Source organism: Lolium rigidum, chromosome 2, assembly GCF_022539505.1.
Source record: "Lolium rigidum isolate FL_2022 chromosome 2, APGP_CSIRO_Lrig_0.1, whole genome shotgun sequence".
NCBI classification, from domain to species: domain Eukaryota; kingdom Viridiplantae; phylum Streptophyta; class Magnoliopsida; order Poales; family Poaceae; genus Lolium; species Lolium rigidum.
The window spans coordinates 279,807,004-279,826,886 of NC_061509.1; the positions used below are offsets into that span (position 1 = coordinate 279,807,004).

The window sequence follows — 19,883 nt, forward strand, 5'->3', positions numbered from 1 at the left end:
GGTTCAGTAGCTATCTCGTTTGAAGTTTCATTATCATTATCATTAGCTTCCTCTGTTACCGGTGCAGGCTGCACAGGAACAACTTCCGGTACTGCGCTACTCTGATCAACGAGAGAAGATTCAGTAATCTTGTCGAGTTCTACTTTTCTTCCAGTCACTTCTTTAGTGAGAAATTCTTTCTCAAGAAAGGTTATGTTCTTAGCAACAAAGATTTTGCCTTCGAATCTGTGATAGAAAGTGTACCCTATAGTTTCCTTAGGGTATCCTATGAAGACGCACTTCTCCACTTTGGGTTCTAGCTTGTCCGGTTGTAACTTTTTTACATAGGCTTCGCAACCCCAAACTTTAAGGAACGACAGCTTAGGTTTCAAATTAAACCATAATTCATACGGTGTCATTTCAACGGATTTAGATGGTGTCCTATTTAAAGTGAATGCAGCTGTCTCTAATGCATAACTCCAAAATGATAACGGCAAATCAGTAAGAGACATCATAGCACGAACCATATCTAAGAGAGTTCGATTACGACGTTCGGACACACCGTTTCGTTGTGGTGTTCCCGGCGGTGTCAATTGTGAAAGTATTCCGCATTTCTTTAAATGTATGCCAAACTCATAACTCAGATATTCACCTCCGCGATCAGATCGTAGAAATTTAATCTTCTTGTTACGTTGATTTTCTGCTTCACTTTGGAATTCCTTAAACTTCTCGAAAGTTTCGGATTTATGTTTCATGAAATAGATATACCCATATCTACTCAGATCATCTGTGAAGGTTAGAACATAACGATAACCACCGCGCGAGGCTACACTCATTGCTCCGCATACATCGGTATGTATGATTTCCAATAATTCTGTAGCTCGCTCCATAATACCAGAGAATGGAGTCTTAGTCATTTTTCCCATTAGACATGCTTCGCATCTATCAAGTGACTCAAAGTCAAGTGATTCAAGTAATCCATCGGTATAGAGTTTCTTCATGCGTTTCACTCCAATATGACCAAGACGACAGTGCCACATATAAGTAGAATTATCATTCAATTTAATTTGTTTAGCATCAATGTTATCACTACTATCGAGATCTAATAGAAATAAACCATTCTTTTCAGGTGCTCGACCATAAAAGATATTATTCATAAAAATAGAACAACCATTATTCTCTGACTTGAATGAATAACCGTCTTGCATTAAACAAGATCCAGATATAATGTTCATGCTCAACGCGGGTACTAAATAACAATTATTGAGGTTTAAAACTAATCCCGAAGGTAGATGTAGAGGAAGTGTGCCGACAGCGATCACATCGACTTTGGATCCATTTCCAACGCGCATCGTTACTTCATCCTTTAATAGTCTTCGTTTATTCTTTAGTTCATGTTTCGAGTTACAAATAAGAGCAACCGAACCAGTATCAAATACCCAGGTACTAGTACGAGAACCAGTAAGATAAACATCTATAACATGTATATCAGATATACCTTCTTTCTTCTTCTTGACAAGGCCGCTCTTCGGATCAGCCAAATACTTGGAGCAATTACGCTTCCAAGTGTCCCTTCTCCTTGCAAGTAATAGCACTCCAGCATCAGGCTTAGGGCCAGTCTTAGGTTTCACAGGAGGCGTGGCAGCTTTCTTGCCACCCTTCTTGAATTTTCCTTTAGACTTGCCCTGTTTCTTGAAACTGGTGGTCTTGTTGACCATCAACACTTGGTGCTCTTTCTTGATCTCAATATCAGCAGCTTTAAGCATGGAGAAGAGTTCATGTAACTATTTGTTCATGTTCTGCAAAATGTAGTTCATCACAAAGTTCTTGTAACTAGGTGGCAGTGATTGAAGGATACGATTAATTTCCAGTCTGTTAGGAATAACTATTTCCAAGTCACTGAGTTTCTTCGCATGCCCGGTCATAACGAGCATGTGCGCACTAACGGAGCTACCCTCTTCCATCATGCAACTGAAGAAGTGTTTCGATGCTTCATAGCATTCCATGGCCGCATGAGTTTCAAAGATAGTTTTCAACTCATTGATCAACTCATGTGGATCGTGGTGCTCAAAACGTTTTTGAAGATCGGCTTCCAAACTGCATAGGATGGCACACTGAACTTGAGAGTACCGAGTTTTTCGAGCCGCGTAAACATTCTTTACTTCATCGGTTTCAGTTTCTGCAGGAGGGTCACCTAGCGGTGCATCAAGCACATATTGCAGGTTTCCACCAGCGAGGAAAATCCTCACATGACGGAACCGATCGGTGAAGTTGCTACCGTTGCTCTTAAGCTTTTCTTTCTCTAGGAACTGGTTAAAATTGATTGGGGACGCCATATCTACAACATATATTTGCAATAGCTTAGACTAATGTTTATGAAAAGTTGAGTTCATTTTAATTCAACAAAATTAAAAACTAGGTGAACTCCCACTCAAAACAATATCCCTCGAATTGTCTTAGTGATCACACGAACCAAATCCACCACACCAAGTCCGATCATCACGAGACAAGATGTAACTTTAATGGCGAACACTCAAAATGTTCATCATATCAATCATATGATTCATGCTCTACCTTTCGGTATCACGTGTTCCGAGACCATGTCTGTACATGCTAGGCTCGTCAAGGCAACCTTAGTATCCGCATGTGCAAAACTGGCTTGCACCCATTGTATGCACTTGTTGATTCTATCACACCCGATCATCACGAGATGCTTCGAAACGACAAGTCTTGGCAACGGTGCTACTAAGGATGAACACTTTATTATCTTGATATTTTAGTGAGAGGGATCATCTTATAATGCTACCGTCGCGATCTAAGCAAAATAAGATGCATAAAAGGATTAACATCACACGCAGTTCATATGTGATATGATATGGCCCCTTTGTCTTTGCGCCTTTGATCTTCATCTCCAAAGCACGAACATGATCTCCATCATCAACGGGCATGATCTCCATCATCGTCGGCGTAGCGTCAAGGTCAATGACGCCGTCTTCATGATTGTTCTCCCATGTAGCAACTATTACAACTTCTTTGAAATACTACTCAAAATGAAATTTAAAGACAACCATAAGGCTCCTTCCGGTTGCCACAATACAATAATGATCATCTCATACATATTCATCATCACATTATGGCCATATCACATCACCAAACCCTGCAAAAACAAATTAGACGTCTCTAATATGGTTTGCATATTTTACGTGGTTTAGGGTTTTCGAGTGAGATCTAATCTACTTACGAATATGAACCACAACGGTGATACTAGTGTTGTCAATAGAAGAGTAAATTGAATCTTCACTATAGTAGGAGAGACAGACACCCGCAAAGCCACTTATGCAATACAAGTTGCATGTCGAGCGTGTGTTGCGGTCAAAACCCACCGGCGGGCAGCGACGGGCAACACAGTAGAGCCGGGAACAACTTAGGGCTGCGGCTGGCCCTGGTCCCTCCGAGCGACGGCCCGCAAAGCCTCTGGTACACACGTCCGATGCTGATGCAAGGGCGTGCCACCTGACCTATACCGGTCGGGAAGGTGATGGAGATGCCGCGCTTAGTTTCCTGCATGGCATACACGTAAACATTAAATACGAGCCTCGATCGGCTCTCAGGTTGTCCTGTGAATCGGCTCAAGGAGCCGATCCACCCATGATTCGTACGAGGTGCACGAATATATGGTGGTCCTGCTTGATCTAGATAAAGCTAATGCGATCTACGACGATCTGGGGTTTTCACCGCATAATCGGATCATCCTACTCACGATTGGGCCTCGCGGCCACGCACGGTGATCGTAAGCCGATCCTAGATAGGGCCTAAAAACCAACACGAGGTTGATCCCCGGAACATCCCGTCTAGGACTAGCAAACGACACCCTACGTGCCGCTGGATCCTCCAACCCTTTGTAAGGCCTAACTATTGCAGATATTAAACTAATCCTTGTAGAACAAGGAGCAACCGTAACGGATCGGATCTACTAAATTATGATCAAGCGGGGTGCCGCCCCCACACCTAAGATAGGTGTGAGGGCGGCTAGATATGCAAGGGTCGCACTACGATAGCATGTTATGCGAAGAACTATGCTAACCCTAACACATCTATGATAACTACGTTGCTCGCCATCAAAAAGGCTTCGATACGAGCAACGCATGAACAACATAAAGCATCTGCTGCCTAGATCGCAAGATGCGATCTAGGCAGCATGATGCTTACCGGTAGAAACCCTCAAGACGAAGGAGTTGGCGATGCGCCGAGATTGATTTGTTGGTTGAACGTTGGTTGTTGTTTATTCCATAAACCCTAGATACATATTTATAGTCCGAGGGACTTTCTAACGTGGGAATAATCCCAACCGTGCACGAGGCAAACTCTAACTAACCGACACGTAATCTACTATGTTACAGATACAAGGGCAAACTAGCCCAACTTTGCATAATAGGCCGATTCACGTAATTCTTCTATGTATACTCTTTAAATCCATCTTGATCGCGGCCCACCTCTGACTCGGTCAAATCCTGGTGATAACACATGCCCCCCTGGTTTTGATAATGATAATTTCAAAACCACTCTGTTTTCTACGAAGGGTCATGTCGTGGCAGAGCAGAACCGTTGCAGCATCCTTCATCATGATATCCTGTCTTCTCAGCTTCGCTGCAATTCGATAGCTTTAGCATCACCTCCTTGGAAACTGCAATGGCATTAAATCTCCACCAGGCTTCTCATTATTTATCCATGCCGATCGATTAGCCGTCTTCATCCCCTTTTCTATCCCAGCCATCGGCACAAAAAAACCCTCTTTTTTCCATAGCCATGTCGTCTTCTTCCTCCTTTTCCGTTTCTCTCCAATCCTCTTCCTCAAGCGAGTCGGTTCCAGAGCACGACCAGATGGAGGCGTACAACCGTCGTGCTCCCAAGTATTGGGACCAGCGGGAATGGGATTTCGACTTCGTGCCAGAGGGCGAGGACCTCGTCTGGTCAGATGGGGCCATGCCCCTAACCGACGGGGAAGATGACCTCCGGTACCTGGTCGACGGAGCACTGGAGGCGGAGAGCGACGACGACGACCCTCCCTTCCTGGGTAAATTCACCTCCGTCACCAAAGAAGAAGAGGATGACGAAGACGAAGACATCTCCTCCGACATGAAGAAGGAACAGAAGGACGACACCTCCTCTGACGAACCGCCGCCAAAGCGCATCCGTGGCTGGGCTTGGTCAGACGAGGACGATGATGATGACGAGGAGAAGCCTCCGTCGAAGGTCACAGTAGCAGCACCGAGGGATTCGTCGACAGCAACAATGAGGGCAGCTACCCCAGCGACGGCGAAGACGGCAACAGCCCTTAGAATAGGGACCTACTAGTATAGGATTAGCAGTAGCAATCTGTCCCTTTTGCTGTACAATCGGCTTCTCTTTGTAAGAAATCTTATTATCAATGGAAACTTTCCTTTGATTTTGCCGATGTTCTTTACGCTGATTTAGCCGATTCGTCCCCTTGGCCAATGCTTCATGAGCTGATAGCAACGCATCGGCCCTTTAAAATCCACCCTTCGATTCTTCAACTGATGATCCTAAGATCTGGTGGACAATGTGGAATCTTCAAGAGAGCCCTTAAATTTCTCCCACCAGTTTCAGCGATCCTCTTCTGCCTGCACTCATCATTCTGTGAAGAAGGTTGCCACGAAGGATGAGCTGATGACATATCAATCGGCTCCTAAACAGAGCATCCACCAGGCCTGCTGCCCCCCGAGCCTTACTTGAGGCGAGAAAATTTTTTTTTACTGGCCGATTTTTCCTATCAGCCCCAATATTTTACTGCACAAATGTTCTCCTCTGCATGTTCACATGTTCATCTGGTTTAGGTGCCCCCCGAGCCGAATCTGCCAGGTGACTACAGATATCGGCTTTGTGGTTAGCCAAGGCACTGCACTTGCACGTCGGCTCTGCTAGGATCCGTGTTGACTCTCATCCACCGACGTGACAGGTGCCCAATAGATCAACGTTGAACATAAGCAGAACCTGTGGTGAAGATAATTTTGGCCGATTGCTAAAAATCGGCCTCCATATTGATCGAAACACTCAATGAAGGTTCTGTAATGTCCCTTCATAGATTTTTGGGGCCGATCACAAGGATCAGCCTCGCCATGTTTGCTCATTGGTCTGCTCCGGCTACACGGTTAGGCCGAGTGGATAAAACCAGCCCAACCTCCGACTTTATCATGTTGATGCGCTTGCTGTCGTCCACCTCGAGTGCATCGTGTAATCGTGGAGCACTAAGCTCCGTCGGAAGGACGAGCACCATGTTTGTGCCGCCCGATGTTTCATCATCGGCTTTCCTTTGCTTGGGGCGCCACTCCATTTTCCGTGGACGACCCTCTTCGTCCGGGGTTCGCTGAACTTTCGCAGCCGGATCAGGGTCGTGCCTTCCTCAGCGTATGCAAGTACAACCTTTCGGCTTCCTCCAAGCCGCGCAATCGCTGAACCCTGCGCTTTTCGGAACGGCTGAGTCCATCAGGGCACCACCTTGGACGGTGGTACCTGTCTTCTTCTTCTTTTCCCTCGTCTTCTGAATCCTCGAGATCTTCCAAACGAGGGGACTCAGCGCGTTTGCTTTGTGTTGGGGGAGGCCCTAGACGTTTGAACACAGACACGTTGGCTGCCTCCTTCTTCTTCTGGTTGCATTCTGGGCAATTGCCGATTGTAGGCAATCGGCTCATTCCTGAATCCCAGCAGTGTCTGAAGAAGGGACAGTCCCAGTGCTTGTCCTGGTCGTCTCGCTCCCTTGCCTTTCCTTTGGCACGGCGCTCGTGCTCCTCCTCATCGCAATCATGCCGACGATATCTTCTGGCTTCTCTAGCCAGACGATCTCTTTCATCATCATCGCTGGATCGTCGGCGTTGGTCATACTGACTCACATACTTGTTGAGGAGGTGATCGAGAGGGGTCGCTGATATCTCATGTTCTTCACTTCCCCTCTCGTGACGTAGCGCTTGCCATCATGACGGAGCCGATCGCGTGGAGCGGCCTCCTTCGCGTCCTTGCTACGAGAGCAGCCGCCCTCGTCTCCATCCTTGCCGGAGGGGTGTCCAAGTCCTACCATATTGATGCCGAACGAGGATCCTGGCTGGCAACCTTCAGGGTAAGTGCATTCCACCATGTTAACGGTGGGGAAGGGTTGGGTGTCGACTTTCATGGCGTACTGGTTGAATATCAGACGTCCTTGCTCTATCGCCATTTGGATCTGCTGACGCCACACCCTGCAGTCGTTGGTGGCATGGGAGAGCGAGTTATGCCATTTGCAGTATGGCTTTCCATTCAGCTCCTGTACCGTGGGGAATTTGAGACCTTCGGGTATCTTCAACTCGCTTCTCCTTGAGCAGGAGGTCGAAGATTTGCTCGCTTTGGTCACATCAAAATCAAAACCCCCGGGCGGACTCCGGTGGCTTAACCCATTTGCAGGACACGGGGTTGCCCCCGAGTCCATTCAGCCATTGCTACTTCTTGATCTCCCGCGAAACTTCGTCTTCCTCTCGCCTCGACCAGGACTACCGCACGCTTGAATTTGTCCTGGTACAAGTCCGGGTGGCGATGTTCATATGCCGACAGCTTCGAACCATGTGCGCCGATGAGGGGTAGTCCGCTTGGGAGGCCATGTCCTTGAGTGGTGCCGCAAGGCCCGCTATCGCCAACTCGACCGCTTCTTTTCAGCCACACGAACCGAATAACATCGGTTCCTAAGATTCCCGAAGCGCCTGGATGTATTCTCGTCACGGTTTCTCCACGCTTCGACGTATTTGTGCTAGATCGGCAAGGCCGTACTCGGAAGCCTCCGAGTGGTACCGCGTATGGAACTCGTTCTTCCAACTGCTTCCAAGTCCGGATCGAGTCTGGTGGCAACGAGGTGTACCATCCGAAAGCCGATCCCGTGAGGGACTGTGAGAAGAGCCTCACGCGTAGTGGATCCGACACTGAAGCCGTTCCTAGTTGTGCCAAATATCGGCTCACATGCTCGATGGAGCTGGAACCATCTGATCCACTGAATTTGGAGAAATCGGGAGCCGATATTTAGGTGGTAGCGGGATCAACTCGTACTCGTCGGGGTACGGCTTGGAATAGCCGATTGCCCTCCTTTTCGGCACCATGCCGAACTGGTCTCTCGCATAGCACTGATCTGATCCGCTGTGCTGGCTGCAGGAGTCGAACTCTGAAGATTCACCGGGGTGGCGTACTTAGCCAGCCATGCTTGCTTTTCCAGCTCTGAGCCAACTGCAGGAGCTGAGCTCTGGAGGTTCGTCGGCGTGGCATATTTAGTTAGCCACGTCTGCTTCTCAAGATCTGTTTGCTGACGTTCCTCCTACTTTCCCAGAAGTCCCTGATGTAGCGGCCTGGTTTGTGAGCGCCCAGTTACCGCAATCTGGCACATACGTGCACATGTACCCGTGAGGGATCTCCTTAGGCGCCTCATGCAAGAACTGGCAGTCACTAGGGTCACCACCGATCTTGTAGACGACGAATGCCGGTGAATTCGGCACTTCTGGTGCTGCCAACGCAAATGGCAGCGGTGGACGGGACTGGAGTGGCAACTGTCCTTGATGCGTTCCGAGAGCTGGTCCTGACGGCGAGTACTGGTGCCTCATGATTTCCTGGATCACCCGAAGAGCGACACGCTCCAACGTGTTTACCAGGTTCTCAGAGTGGCGGTGTAGCGAGTGAGCCACCAAGTAGTTGATCTCCTGCCGCAGGGACCTGGTGCGTTCTTCCGACGGGGCGAGAGGTCTATCCCATCGAGTGCACCATCGGACGTGAACCCCTTCCACCTGATGCCATGTGAACGGGTTCTGTGGAAAGAGCCGATGAGGTCGGCTTCGAGGATGGCTTTGACCTCGTCATACTTCTTCTTGAGCTCGTCGGTCAGATCCTCGTACGTGACTGGCGTGCCGTCCGCCATCTCAGATGTAGATGGCGATGTGGTTGATGTAGACGAGAGTCCCACCGGGCGTGCCAGAATGTGTTGCGGTCAAAACCCACCGGCGGGCAGCGACGGGCAACACAGTAGAGCCGGGAACAACTTAGGGCTGCGGCTGGCCCTGGTCCCTCCGAGCGACGGCCCGCAAAGCCTCCGGTACACACGTCCGATGCCGATGCAAGGGCGTGCCACCTGACCTATACCCGGTCGAGAAGGTGATGGAGATGCCGCGCTTAGTTTCCTGCATGGCATACACGTAAACATTAAATACGAGCCTCGATCGGCTCTCGAGGTTGTCCTGTGAATCGGCTCAAGGAGCCGATCCACCCATGATTCGTACGAGGTGCACGAATATATGGTGGTCCTGCTTGATCAAGATAAAGCTAATGCGATCTACGACGATCTGGGGTTTTCACCGCATAATCGGATCATCCTACTCACGATTGGGCCTCGCGGCCACGCACGGTGATCGTAAGCCGATCCTAGATAGGGCCTAAAAACCAACACGAGGTTGATCCCCGGAACATCCTGTCTAGGACTAGCAAACGACACCCTACGTGCCGCTGGATCCTCCAACCCTTTGTAAGGCCTAACTATTGCAGATATTAAACTAATCCTTGTAGAACAAGGAGCAACCGTAACGGATCGGATCTACTAAATTATGATCAAGCGGGTGCCGCCCCCACACCTAAGATAGGTGTGAGGGCGGCTAGATATGCAAGGGTCGCACTACGATAGCATGTTATGCGAAGAACTATGCTAACCCTAACACATCTATGATAACTACGTTGCTCGCCATCAAAAAGGCTTCAGTACGAGCAACGCATGAACAACATAAAGCATCTGCTGCCTAGATCGCAAGATGCGATCTAGGCAGCATGATGCTTACCGGTAGAAACCCTCAAGACGAAGGAGTTGGCGATGCGCCGAGATTGATTTGTTGGTTGAACGTTGGTTGTTGTTTATTCCATAAACCCTAGATACATATTTATAGTCCAGGGGACTTTCTAACGTGGGAATAATCCCAACCGTGCACGAGGCAAACTCTAACTAACCGACACGTAATCTACTATGTTACAGATACAAGGGCAAACTAGCCCAACTTTGCATAACAGGCCGATTCACGTAATTCTTCTATGTATACTCTTTAAATCCATCTTGATCGCGGCCCACCTCTGACTCGGTCAAATCCTGGTGATAACAGCGTGGAGCAAATCTCATGAACGCGATCATGTAAAGTTAGCCCGAGCCGCTTCATCCCACTATGACACAAAGATGCAAAGTACTCAAACTAAAGAAAACATAAGCATCAATGCCCACAAAACAATTGTGTTCTACTCGTGCAACCATCTATGCATAGACACGGCTCTGATACCACTGTAGGGATTCTATAGAAAACAAAAAAATTCCTACCGCGAGAACGCAATCCAAGCCAAGATGCAATCTAGAAGATGGTAGCAACGAGGGGATGAACGATACTAACCCTTGAAGAGTTCCAAAGCCTACGAGAGGAGGCTCTCGTTGTTGCAGAAGATGATCACTTGCCGCTTTCAAAAGCGCGTAGAAGATCTTGACGGTGCCACAATCGGGCAGCACCTCCGTACTCGGTCACACGTTCGGTGTTGATGAAGACGACGTCCTTCTCCCCGTTCCAGCGGGCAGCGGAAGTAGTAGCTCCTCCTTGAATCCCAACAGCACGACGGCGTGGTGGCGGTGTCGATGGAGATCTCCGGCGGAGCTTCGCTAAGCGTTGCAGGAGAGGTGGAGGAGGTGGGGCGGCTAGGGTTTGGGAGAGGGGGTGGTGGCCGGCCACTATGAGGGGTACGACCAGCTATGGCTTTGGTGTGGCCGGCCCCCTCCCCTTGCTCCTCATTATATAGGTGGAACCCCCAAGTGTTGGACTACAAGTCTTCGAATAAGACCCCAACCCAAAAACTTCCATGTGTAGGGAAACCTACCCAAGGTGGGATTCCCACCTCAAGTGGGACTCCCACCCTTCCATGAGGAGGTGGCCGGCCACCCTTGGTGGAGTCCACCTAGGACTCCACCCCTCTAGGGTTGGCCGGCCATGATAGGTGGAGTCCCTCCGGGACTCCGCCTTCCAAAGTGATTTCTTCCGGACTTTTCTAGAACCTTGTAGAACCTTCCATAAATGCACCGGATCATTTTCAAACTTATAAAATGACTTCCTATATATGAATCTTATTCTCCGGACCATTCCGAACTCCTCGTGATGTCCGGGATCCCATCCGAGACTTCGAACAAAACTTCGAACTCCATTCCATATTCAAGTTCTACTAATACGACATCAAACCTTAAGTGTGTCACCCTACGGTTCGCGAACTATGTAGACATGGTTGAGAACTCTCTCCGACCAATAACCAATAGCGGGATCTGGAGATCCATAATGGCTCCCACATATTCAACGATGACTTAGTGATCGAATGAACCATTCACATACGATACCAATTCCCTTTGTCACGCGATATTTTACTTGTCCGACGTTTGATCATCGGTATCTCTATACCTCGTTCAACCTCGTCTCCTGACAAGTACTCTTTACTCGTACCGTGGTATGTGGTCTCTTATGAACCATTCATATGCTTGCAAGCTATTAGACGACATTCCACCGAGAGGGCCCAGAGTATATCTATCCGTCATCGGGATGGACAAATCCCACTCGTTGATCCATATGCCTCAACTCATACTTTCCGGATACTTAATCCCACCTTTATAACCACCCATTTATGCAGTGGCGTTTGATGTAATCAAAGTACCTTTCCGGTATAAGTGATTTACATGATCTCACGGTCAAAAGGACTAGGTAACTATGTATCGAAAGCTTATAGCAAATAACTTAATGACGTGATCTTATGCTATGCTTAATTGGATCTGTCCATTACATCATTCATATAATGACATAACCTTGTTATTAATAACATCCAATGTTCATGATCATGAAACTATGATCATCTATTAATCAACAAGCTAGTTAAGAGGCTTACTAGGGACTCATTGTTGTTTACATAACACACATGTATCAATGTTTCGGTTAATACAATTATAGCATGGTATATAAACATTTATCATAAACAAAAATATATATAATAACCACTTTTATTATTGCCTCTTGGGCATATCTCCAACAGACGCCCATCGAGCTCGTACACGGTGATCTGTGCGGGCCTATCTCGCCACCAACGCACGGAGGGAAGAAGTACTTCCTCCTGCTCGTCGATGACTTCAGCCGTTTCATGTGGATGATCCTGCTCAAGTCCAAGGACGAAGCAGCAACGACAATTCGCCGCTTCCAGGCAGAGGCGGAAAAGGAGTCACGACAGCCACTCCGAGTGCTTCGCACGGACCGCGGCGGCGAGTTCACTGCGGTGGACTTCGCTGAATGGTGCGCCTATCGCGGCGTCCAGCGGCACCTCACTGCCCCTATTCTCCTCAATAGAATGGAGTAGTGGAGAGGAGGAGCCAGACGGTCGTCGGAGCCACGAGGAGCATGCTCAAGGCCATGTCCGCGCCTACAGAGTTCTGGGGAGAAGCTGCAATGACCGCAGTGTTCGTGCTGAACAGATCAGTGACGAGAAGCCTGGATGGCAAGACTCCATTCGAGGGCTGGTACGGCCGTAAGACAAATGTACACTTCCTACGTGTATTTGGCTGTAGGGCCTACGTGAAGGAGACGAAGCCAGGACTCAAGAAGTTGGATGACCGCTCACGACCGATGGTGATGATCGGCTATGAGCACGGGAGCAAGGCCTATCGCCTGTATGATCTAGCAAGGAAGAAACTTGTCGTCTCCACGGACGTCATCTTCGACGAGAGTACCAGCTGGGACTGGGGGGAGCACGGCGGTGGCGCGTTCACGCTCACTGTCAAGAACTGGACCATGCCGATGCCAGCATCAAGCGTGCCAGCCATGCCTTCGTCCCCGGCTCCAACTCCTCTATCTCGGGCCACATCCGTGGCTGATGGACCATTGAGCCCAGTCATACCCACGACTGCGAGCGAGGTCCAGCTCGTCCGCTTCGTGTCTCCACCAGCTGAACGAGACGAGGACAAGTGGACAACCTCGATGTTGGTGTCGACCCAGATGGCACCCAGCGCTACCGCCGCGTCCTCGATCTGGTTGATCCCGACGCACAGAATCCAGGGCGGGCGGAGCACCTCCTACTCACTCCCACTGGCGAGCCATCGACGCTCGCCGAGGCAGAGGGCGATGAGGACTGGAGGCTGGCGATGGTCGACGAGCTGGTCTCGATTGAGCAGAACTCCACCTGGACGCTGGTGGACATGCCCGCCGGGCACAGGCCCATTGGCCTTAAGTGGGTCTACAAGCTGAAGCGCGACGCCGACGGCATCATCCTCAAGCACAAGACCAGGCTCGTCGCAAAGGGCTACGTCCAGCGGCCGGGGATCGATTTCGATAAGGTCTTTGCCCCTATCGCACGCCTAGACTCGGTCAGGCTTCTGCTCGCCGTAGCCGCTCAATTCCAGTGGCAGGTACACCACATGGATGTGAAGATAGCGTTCCTGAACGGGGAACTGGGCGAGGAGGTGTACGTGAGCCAGCCACCAGGATTCATCGATGGCAACAACAGCAGCAAGGTTCTGCGCTTCCACAAGGCGTTGTATGGACTTCGCCAGGCCCCACGCGCCTGGAACACCAAGCTCCACGTCGTCCTGGTGTCGCTCGGGTTCAAGCGGAACACCTCCGAGCACGCTGTGTACACCCGTGGGAAGGGCAAGTCGCGGCTGTTGTTGGGGGTCTACGTCGACGACCTCTTGGAGAAGGTGTCATAGAAGCCCGGCCACATTACTCTGAAGCAGAGTGCATTCGCTGCCAAGCTCTTGGAGAAGGCAGTGCCGATGGAGCCAAGGTTGAAGCTGTCCAAGCAGAGATCCAATCCACCGGTCGATGTCATGCTCTACCGCAACATCGTCGGTAGCCTGCGTTACCTGGTACAAACGAGGCCCGACATCAGCTTCGCCATCGGCATGGTGAGCCGCTTCATGGAGGCGCCCACCACTGAGCACATGAGTGCTGTCAAGCACCAACTCCGCTACGTCTCTGGGATGATGGACATTGGCTGCTCATACACCTCAGCACCGGGTGGAGCTCATCTGATCGACTACAGCGATGCAGACTTGGCCGGCGACATCGATGACAGGAAGAGTACCGCAGGCACACTTTTCTTCTTCGCTGATTGTTTGGTGTCTTGGCAGAGCCAGAAGCAGAGGGTTGTGGCGCTGTCATCCTGCGAGTCTGAATACATTGCAGCAGCAACCGCAGCTTGTCAGGGAGTCTGGCTAGGGTTTTTGCTCGGTAATCTGCTAGGAATTGATCCTCTGGTTGCCGATCTACACATGGACAACAAGTCCGCCATTCAACTCATCAAGAACCCAGTGTTCCACGACAGCATCAAGCATATTGAAGTGCGGTACCACAACATCAGGAACTGCGCTGAGAATGGCACCATCGTGGTTCAGTTTGTTGGCACTGAAGATCAGCTCGCAGATATCCTTACAAAGGCTCTGGGCCGAGTGCGTCTCCAGATGCTCCGTGAGAAGATCAAGGTCGTCAAGGTTTAGTAAGCGCACTGCATCTGCCTTAAGGGGATATTGTTGAATAATTCAGTGCAGTGCTAGTGTAGGTCTTGTTTTTCGTCAGACATAAGCAGGCTAGCTGCAGTAGTTTCAGTTTCAGACTAGTTTTCAGTTAGCCGTTTTGTTTCAGTCAATTTAGACTTGGTCTTAGCTGCCTTGGATGCTCGTGGGCACTGGCGGAGCTATGTGCATGTCAGGGGGCAGTGCCCCCCCCCCCCAACTTTTGACCATTCTCTGAAGAATTTTTTTGGGGGATAGGCTTAAATGGGATTTTTTAACCTTTTGCCCCCCCAAAACTTAGAGATTTTACATTTCGCCCCCAGCACTTCTTGCCTAGCTCCGCCACTGCTCGTGGGGATGGACACGACCTATTCATGCAGCTAACTTGTAGGGGTGATGGATCTGTGCGGTAGTGGGATGGCACTGCCCTGTAGGCTCGGGTGTTGATCCTAGTTTCTAGCCTTTTCAGTTGTAAGCAGTTAGCATAAAGAGAGAAGAGGAATACAGAAAACATTGCAAGTTTTACGCAACACAAAATACCTGAGTCCAGTCGTCAAGCAGTGCAGGTGGCATCTAGAGGGATCACGAGGATCTCCAGGCCACCACCAGATCTTCATCACCACCGCTGCACCAAGCCTGCCTCACGCAGGCATTGATGTGCATTAGGTGTTCTAGTCTACCATGGATGATCTTGTGCTACTCTTGATGCTTTAGAACGTAACACTCTGTAGATCATCCCACAAAGCCACAGGGTATCAATTCACATGTAATCCTACCTTCTTCCCACGGAGCAGCGGGAACCTTTAGATAATGGATGCAATGGGCTGATGGCGGTTGTAATCCTATCTTCAGCCAGGGTGGTTGGCTTCATACTAAACGTCTCTATGATGCATAAACGAGCCATGTTTTTCTTATTTCGTTGCCTAATCTTTGTATCAACCCTTTGTGATTCGTGAGTTGTAAACCTTGATAGTATTTGATACTCGTGTTGCCATAAATAAATAAAAAGTCGCGTGCATCGTTTCGATGCAGAGGACGTTGCTCCTATTTCGAAAAAAAAAGTGTCTCCATCTACTTTCAGTTACAGTACTAAAACTAAAAGGGGAGAGAAAACTGAATGCCAACTGAATACCTCGCAAAATGACAGCTAAGTACAAAATGAGTCTGTAGAGTGCAGGAAGCAAAAGAAGATTTAAAGGAAATCTGAAGAATTAATAGACCATCATTGAAGAAGATTTATAGGAAATCTGAAGAATTAATAGACCATCATGTGCAGCACACACAGCGTACGTGCTGATCGAACAAATTGTTTGGAGAGAAGTTAGCATACACGCAAATGCGATGCAGCCCGTAGTTTATGCAATGGGATCGTTCAATGTCTGTCAGAGACGATACACTCATCAGAAGGCGCTGCAGTTCTTGGGCAAGCCGGTGACGTGGTCGACGGAGACGAGCTGCGTGGCGACGCAGGTGATGACGTCCTGCCGGAGCTTGGCGCCGGCGGACTTGAGCCCCTTGATGGACACGGGCTGGTTGAACAGGTTGAGCACCGGCAGCTTGGACGCCGGCGGCATCTTGCCGGACGGCAGCAGCGGCGCGAAGTCGTCGGCGACGAGCGGCACCTCGAAATCCCCTTGTCGTGCTTGAGCTTGTTGTCCTTGGCGCTGATGTGGGCGCCGGGCTCCATGTGGTTGGTCGAGAAGCTGGTCTGGTTGGGGAAGTTGGGGTAGAGGCTGACGTACCCGCGCAGGTACATCATGTCGATGAGGAACTTCTTCCACGACGCCTGCCAGCCATTGGTGCGCGACTTGGGGATCTGCACCGGGTTCGTCTTGGCGTCCTCCGTGAAACGCGCCGCCATGTACGCGTAGAACTCGCGCCAGTGCTTGGGGAAGAAGACGGCGCCCCAGCTGCAGGGGAGCTGGTGGAGGTAGGGCGTGTTGGCGCCGAGCTTCGTCTTGCCGAAGAACTCCGTGGGGTTCCACCGCGGCCGCTCCTTGACGACCTCGACGAGCCGGGGCGTGTAGAGGGAGATGGAGGAGAGCTCCGGCAGGGACACGGTGGGGTCGTAGCGGTAGGCCAGCAGCGCGTACTTGACCCACAGGTAGTAGTAGGGGGACACCTCGATGTCGTCCTCCAGCAGGAGCCCGTAGTCGTCGTCATTGGCCGGGTACCAGCTCTCGCTCACGGCCCGGATCAGCCCGCCTTGGATGATGCGGCGGCGCAGCGTCTTGCCGCCGTGCGGCCACACGAAGTTGTTCACCGTGTTGAGCGTCGCCGCGTCCACCTTGCTGTCCATGTTGAAGCTGATCGGCACCTCGTCGCCCAGGTAGTAGGCGTTCCGGAGCGAGTTCAGGAGACGCTGCAGGGACCCCGCGCGCGTCTGCGTGATGATGTTCACCGAGATCCTCATCTTGTTCCAGTCTGCGCCCCAAGACTTGGCCCATCACGACATGATCGATCGATGCAGTGCAAAGTGTTCGATGATATGCAAGAACATAATTGATATGACGAGTAGAAGAGGTTGATGTGTTTACTTGGGAGCGACGCGGGGCGGAGGGTGGCCATCCAGAGAACCTTGGGGATGGTTTTCCTGGGGAGGAGGACGAGGGCGGTGTGGTTGACAGCGCCCTCGGTGGCCATGCGGAGCGCGTCCTCGACCTTGCCGTCGATGTCGGCCACAGCCACGACAACGCTGGGGTTGTGCATCCGAACGAGACCGCGCATGCTCGAGTACACGGCCTGCAGCACGGGAACCTCGGACCGCGATGGGCCGGAGATCGCGCCGACCGCCAGGTCGAACACCTTGAACCGCCGCTCCTTGCACACCACCTTGGGCCACTTGAGCACCGCGGCGGCCTCCTCGCAGGGGCAGTGCCCACCACCGGACACCACGAGGTACGCCTTGCGTCCGGGCGTGGTGCGGAACTTCTCCACGAGCGGCGCCAGGGCTCTGACCTCGCTGAGAGAGTGCGCGTAGAAGAGCGCGTCCACCTTCTGCGGGTGCATGGCCGCCCACTGCGTCACGTAACCGGAGGTGAGCGCGCGCCACCACTGCTCGTCGCGCACCTGCACGATGTCCTTGAAGATCACCGTCGTCTCCGACACGTAGGCGAGTCGGTGCTCGCTGTCCCCCCACGTCTCCTTGTCGCCCGCATCGACGGGGAGCACGAAGGAGCCCGCGCCCATGTACTTCTGCAGCTGGTAGCTCAGGTGCAGGTCCTCGCCGGTCATGAAGGTGAACGGAGTCTCGACGAAGAGCGTCTTGACGAGCTCCGTGGCGAGGAACCATGAGCTGGACAGGAAATCCACCTGCACGATCCGATCAACGATGATGTCGTAGGCCGGGTCAGGCAGGTAGAGCCCTGCCTCCTTGGACCGGAACTTGCGGTAGCTCGGGAAGGTGAAGTCCTTGCCCCGGAACGGGAGGATGCGGCCGATGCTGCCGAGTACGGAGTTGCGGTACTTGTCGGTGCCGGCGACGTGGCAGAGGATCTCGAGCATGCGTGTCCCGGGGATCATGTCGTCGTCGAGGACGTACACGAAGTCGGACTCTGCCTGCAGCGCCATCTGGAACCGGCCGTAGTACTTGAAGTCGTAGCCGGAGGCGACGAAGCTGATGCGGGAGTCGTTGTAGCTCTCGACGATGCGGCGGAGGGAGGCCTCGTTGGGGCTCCCGAAGGCGAGCACCCAGGCGCGGTGGAACGGCAGCGTCTGGCGCCGGAGCGTGTCGAGCTGCGCGCACAGCGTGCGCCGCTTGAAGTGGTTGAGGATGACCGTCACCCGCGGCCGGGACGCCGGGTCGTCGTCGGAGATCTTCCAGCGGGACCGCATGTGGAGGAGCTCCGGGAGCGTCTCGGCGGCGAAGGAGCGCCGCTGGAAGGCGAGCACCTCGTCGTAGAGCTCGCGCTTGAGGCGGATCATGAGCGCGTCGGTGGACTTCTTCTGCTCGAACTCGATGGTCTCGTGCTCGCACACCTCCTGCAGGGGCAGCAGCGGCGGCCCGCCCTCCTCCCCGCCGGCCATGATGCTCTGCTTCCAGCGCTGCGCGACGCGGGCGGCCCACGCGAAGTCCGGCTTGCCGCGGAGGTCCACGGCGGGGCTCATGTAGTAGAGGAGGAAGGTGGCGTAGATGGCGAAGGCGAGCTGGAGGCAGGTCAGCGCCGCCACGAGGCGGGACGAGTGTCTCGCCACCGACGAGCGGCCGGTGACCGTCCTCGGCTTGACGCCGACGTAGTCGCCCAGCTTGTCCTCCATGGAGTCGTTCTTCACGATGTGCGCGCGGGTGATGCCCATCGCGACGATGGCGGGAACTCGCGCCCACTGCCTAGGTTTGAAAAACTAGTGAGTCTGACTTCACTTATGCCGCTGACTTGCTTAACTAGCATGCAAAATACGAAACTCTCCGCTACTTTAAACGGCATGCAAGCTAGGTAGGCACGATGAGTTGCTTAATTAGTCAGCGATGGCGTTTGATTTGCATGATCGGTGTAGTAGGAATTCAGCAAAGCGGACAACCGGTTCAGACAAGAACAAGCAACATACATCTTCAGAAAAAAAAGGACGGTAAACAGCGTATAGAGATGTGACTTGCTCGGAATTAAGAAACACCAATTACCTTAGCTGGAGACAAAATGCCAGCAAGAAACACTCGATCTTCACAACAAGGACATATATTTTTGGGGAGGCAGATCAAAACCGATATGACAATGCCAAAACAGCTACTGAATCTGCGCAGGGCATCAAAGGCTAATCCTCTGAAGAATCAGAGGCAAACCGAACAACGTAAGATAGAAGGAATGATCAAAGGAAGTAAGATACAGGAGATCGATTAAGTCGATCACCACAGTCACAGAGGAGGACTAGTCTATTGTAGCTAGTGTGTGATCATGCTGCTGCACGCATCATGGACTTGAGGATCTAGATAGCTAGGCGCCTAGGCTGTGATGCACTGCGTGCCCTCCCATTTATAAGCTAGCAATGGCGATGCACAAGCCAGCAGCAGCGAGGCATCACGACGACGAGTGTGAAGAAAGCCAACCGAGCATGCACAAATAGGTCAAACGCCTAGCATGGAAAGATGAACACAGTGCTAACCTAGCACAACATCAATACGTTACCTTTGCACCAGTCCAAGCATCCGCTGTGGTGAGTGAAAAAAATTTAGAAGTTTTTTGACGAAAAGCAAAATACTTATGGCATGTACAATGATACATAAGACGAGCCTTTCCTTAGCCCTCCATATCACAATAAAAAAAAAGTTGTACAACGACTATCTCTTATTGTCATTCGTAGCAATTAAAAGAGTGTTAATTAAATTTTATTGTAG

The 19,883-nt window shown here is 51.3% G+C and overlaps 1 pseudogene; it reads right to left on the reverse strand.

The window, feature by feature from the left end:
- Positions 1 to 15,954: 15,954 nt before the first annotated feature.
- Positions 15,955 to 18,850, reverse strand: LOC124691025 (annotated as a pseudogene).
- Between the last annotated feature and the right edge of the window lie 1,033 nt (positions 18,851 to 19,883).